We start from the raw sequence: 5,000 nt of genomic DNA on the forward strand, positions 1-5,000 counted from the left end.
CCATGTTGTGCCGTAACGTAACCCATGTTGTGCCGTAACGTAACCCATGTTGTGCCGTAACGTAACCCATGTTGTGCCTTAACCTAACCCATGTTGTGCCTTAACCTAACCCATGTTGTGCCTTAACCTAACCCATGTTGTGCCTTAACCTAACCCATGTTGTGCCTTAACCTAACCCACGTTGTGCCTTAACCTAACCTACGTTGTGCCTTAACCTAACCTACGTTGTGCCTTAACCTAACCCATGTTGTGCCTTAACCTAACCCATGTTGTGCCTTAACCTAACCCATGTTGTGCCTTAACCTAACCCATGTTGTGCCTTAACCTAACCCATGTTGTGCCTTAACCTAACCCATGGTGTGCCTTAACCTAACCCATGGTGTGCCTTAACCTAACCCATGTTGTGCCTTAACCTAACCCACGTTGTGCCTTAACCTAACCCACGTTGTGCCTTAACCTAACCCACGTTGTGCCTTAACCTAACCCACGTTGTGCCTTAACCTAACCCACGTTGTGCCTTAACCTAACCTACGTTGTGCCTTAACCTAACCCATGTTGTGCCTTAACCTAACCCATGTTGTGCCTTAACCTAACCCATGGTGTGCCTTAACCTAACCCATGGTGTGCCTTAACCTAACCCATGGTGTGCCTTAACCTAACCCATGGTGTGCCTTAACCTAACCCATGTTGTGCCTTAACCTAACCCATGTTGTGCCTTAACCTAACCCATGTTGTGCCTTAACCTAACCCATGTTGTGCCTTAACCTAACCCATGTTGTGCCTTAACCTAACCCATGTTGTGCCTTAACCTAACCCATGTTGTGCCTTAACCTAACCCATGTTGTGCCTTAACCTAACCCATGTTGTGCCTTAACCTAACCCATGTTGTGCCTTAACCTAACCCATGTTGTGCCTTAACCTAACCCATGTTGTGCCTTAACCTAACCCATGTTGTGCCTTAACCTAACCCATGTTGTGCCTTAACCTAACCCATGTTGTGCCTTAACCTAACCCATGTTGTGCCTTAACCTAACCCATGTTGTGCCTTAACCTAACCCATGTTGTGCCTTAACCTAACCCATGTTGTGCCTTAACCTAACCCATGTTGTGCCTTAACCTAACCCATGTTGTGCCTTAACCTAACCCATGTTGTGCCTTAACCTAACCCATGTTGTGCCTTAACCTAACCCATGTTGTGCCTTAACCTAACCCATGTTGTGCCTTAACCTAACCCATGTTGTGCCTTAACCTAACCCATGTTGTGCCTTAACCTAACCCATGTTGTGCCTTAACCTAACCCATGTTGTGCCTTAACCTAACCCATGTTGTGCCTTAACCTAACCCATGTTGTGCCTTAACCTAACCCATGTTGTGCCTTAACCTAACCCATGTTGTGCCTTAACCTAACCCATGTTGTGCCTTAACCTAACCCATGTTGTGCCTTAACCTAACCCATGTTGTGCCTTAACCTAACCCATGTTGTGCCTTAACCTAACCCATGTTGTGCCTTAACCTAACCCATGTTGTGCCTTAACGTAACCCATGTTGTGCCTTAACGTAACCCATGTTGTGCCTTAACCTAACCTATAATGTGCCTTAACCTAACCTAAAGTGCGCCGTAACCTAAACTATATTGCGCCTTAACCTGACGCACGTTGTCGCTGAACCTGCTCTGTAATTGTTATGCAACCCGTTAAAGTAGTGTAGTGTTGCCTAACCGCAACCCTCGCAATATAGTTCGCTACTCGCACTGCCCGGTCCCCTGTGTATCGCGTCATGTTAAACACCTTGCAGGTGTTGCTGACTTTCCACATGCTCCTGCTATACACTGTAGTGTGGATAGCAGCAGGACGTACATGCCCCCCCCCCCTTCCCCCCTGCCTTCGCAAGCTGGTCGGTGAGAAGTTTGCATGTTCAATGCCCTTCGCATGCCGACGTACTCAGCCTACGTTGTGGTACGGCCTGTCACCTGTCCGCCGATGTACGCAAAACCCACAAACTGTACTGCACATTGCTCCGTATGTACTGAATGATACATCGTGGCCCATGTGACCGTATGACGACAGCGCCTAGCAACGGCGGACCATACAGTCCAAATATTGTGCACGCAGCTACGTGTCGTCTCCCTATAAGAGCTGGATTGCAGTGTGGTACGCCATACAGACGTGTGGGAGGAACGGACGCCCTGGATGGCGATCAGCATGAGCAGTCTGTTGATGTAGTGGAGCGTGTATTCGGACGTAGTCGTCTCTTCTCACACACCGTGATAGCATGTTGCACCGCGTTCCACATCTGCGACATGCTGCAGAGGCGGGCTGACAGTCGTTCGCGCAATGGACACCGCATACGTACGGGGTCTACCTTCCACGTGTTCTCTAGGCGTGCACATGTTGTTGCGTCTATGTGGGCAGACGTAGTGTGTTGTGACACCTGACACAGGCATGCAATACTCGTTGCAAATGGCGATGGACGTGTACGTTTGCTGGTGACGTTACGCAAATGAACAACCGGTAACCCGTTGTGGTGCGGTTGTTCTCGCTAGAGGTGAATCAGTGTTGGCGACGATCGGTCGAGCTATTAACCGGTTGTTTCAGGGATACCCACCATGCCCACGAACGTGAAAGGGGACCCACCATGCCCACGAACGTGAAAGGGGATCTGGGTGTGAGGCGATACGCGGCGGTGGCTGGGTGGGACCGTCCCCGGCCGGTGAGGGGGGGCCGCCCGGCGTGCTGGCAGCGCGGTGCGTGGGCGCACGCGCTACAGCCGGCTGGTGGGGGCGGCCGGTGGCAGGCGCGCCGGCCGACGGACGCGGCAGGCGGCGCAGCTGCGCGCCGGCGCCCCCTGCTCGCGGCGCCTTGCGGCCAAAGTAGGTCCTCGCGGGCCCGGTGCGAAGCGCGGTGGCCATCTGCAGTGTGCTGGTCCGATTGAGGACTTTGTGCGCTGAGGATGCGCCGCCGCCCGGCGCTCGGCGCCGCGACGCCGTCTGCTGCTCGGTCGCCCCAGCGGTTCTCGCAGGTGGTTTGTATCGCAGCTGTGCGGACGTGTTGGCGCGTGCGCTGTGCTGGGAGAGTTCGCTTCGGCACCCAAGTAGGGCTTTTGTCCTTCTGTGGCGCTGGCGTTGGAGCTGCCGGTCACCGTAGGTGGCGCGTGTTGTCTCCCGCCGGCAATGCCACGACAGCACGCTCCCGGGCCTCTGTCGGCAGCGGCAAGCTCAGTTGGGAGCACGGGTGGTCGCACCTAAAGCGTCTACTCGCCTAACTCCGGGCGATTGCGCCTCTCTCGAACCCGACCAAGTACTTAGGACGGCGCTGCGCGCCGCCGGGACCTGAGAGGGTTTCGAGGTGTGTTGTGCAGGGGAGCTCAGCCTCCTCCTGTTTGCAGAATAATTGAGCGGACGCTTGCGTGTTCGCGCGGGCCCCCGGGACACACTCCCGGGCGGCCGGCTGCTCAGCTCTAGTTGACGCAGCTCCCTGGTTGATCCTGCCAGTAGTCATATGCTTGTCTCAAAGATTAAGCCATGCATGTCTCAGTACAAGCCGCATTAAGGTGAAACCGCGAATGGCTCATTAAATCAGTTATGGTTCCTTAGATCGTACCCACGTTACTTGGATAACTGTGGTAATTCTAGAGCTAATACATGCAAACAGAGTCCCGACCAGAGATGGAAGGGACGCTTTTATTAGATCAAAACCAATCGGTCGGCTCGTCCGGTCCGTTTGCCTTGGTGACTCTGAATAACTTAGGGCTGATCGCACGGTCCTCGTACCGGCGACGCATCTTTCAAATGTCTGCCTTATCAACTGTCGATGGTAGGTTCTGCGCCTACCATGGTTGTAACGGGTAACGGGGAATCAGGGTTCGATTCCGGAGAGGGAGCCTGAGAAACGGCTACCACATCCAAGGAAGGCAGCAGGCGCGCAAATTACCCACTCCCGGCACGGGGAGGTAGTGACGAAAAATAACGATACGGGACTCATCCGAGGCCCCGTAATCGGAATGAGTACACTTTAAATCCTTTAACGAGTATCTATTGGAGGGCAAGTCTGGTGCCAGCAGCCGCGGTAATTCCAGCTCCAATAGCGTATATTAAAGTTGTTGCGGTTAAAAAGCTCGTAGTTGGATTTGTGTCCCACGCTGTTGGTTCACCGCCCGTCGGTGTTTAACTGGCATGTATCGTGGGACGTCCTGCCGGTGGGGCGAGCCGAAGGCGTGCGACCGCCTCGTGCGTGCTCGTGCGTCCCGAGGCGGACCCCGTTGAAATCCTACCAGGGTGCTCTTTATTGAGTGTCTCGGTGGGCCGGCACGTTTACTTTGAACAAATTAGAGTGCTTAAAGCAGGCAAGCCCGCCTGAATACTGTGTGCATGGAATAATGGAATAGGACCTCGGTTCTATTTTGTTGGTTTTCGGAACCCGAGGTAATGATTAATAGGGACAGGCGGGGGCATTCGTATTGCGACGTTAGAGGTGAAATTCTTGGATCGTCGCAAGACGAACAGAAGCGAAAGCATTTGCCAAGTATGTTTTCATTAATCAAGAACGAAAGTTAGAGGTTCGAAGGCGATCAGATACCGCCCTAGTTCTAACCATAAACGATGCCAGCCAGCGATCCGCCGCAGTTCCTCCGATGACTCGGCGGGCAGCCTCCGGGAAACCAAAGCTTTTGGGTTCCGGGGGAAGTATGGTTGCAAAGCTGAAACTTAAAGGAATTGACGGAAGGGCACCACCAGGAGTGGAGCCTGCGGCTTAATTTGACTCAACACGGGAAACCTCACCAGGCCCGGACACCGGAAGGATTGACAGATTGATAGCTCTTTCTTGATTCGGTGGGTGGTGGTGCATGGCCGTTCTTAGTTGGTGGAGCGATTTGTCTGGTTAATTCCGATAACGAACGAGACTCTAGCCTGCTAACTAGTCGCGTGACATCCTTCGTGCTGTCAGCGATTACTTTTCTTCTTAGAGGGACAGGCGGCTTCTAGCCGCACGAGATTGAGCAAT

General features: G+C 53.3%; 1 non-coding gene across 1 annotated transcript in view; it reads left to right on the forward strand.

Annotated features, from left to right (window-relative positions):
• Nucleotides 1-3,470: 3,470 nt before the first annotated feature.
• Nucleotides 3,471-5,000, forward strand: part of LOC126431823 (small subunit ribosomal RNA) — a 1,909-nt gene continuing 379 nt past the window's right edge. Inside the window, exon 1 of the ribosomal RNA XR_007577780.1 lies at nt 3,471-5,000. This exon is cut by the window's right edge and continues 379 nt beyond it. This is a non-coding gene — a ribosomal RNA (small subunit ribosomal RNA).

This window comes from Schistocerca serialis, unplaced genomic scaffold (assembly GCF_023864345.2).
Source record: "Schistocerca serialis cubense isolate TAMUIC-IGC-003099 unplaced genomic scaffold, iqSchSeri2.2 HiC_scaffold_1113, whole genome shotgun sequence".
Taxonomy (NCBI): domain Eukaryota; kingdom Metazoa; phylum Arthropoda; class Insecta; order Orthoptera; family Acrididae; genus Schistocerca; species Schistocerca serialis.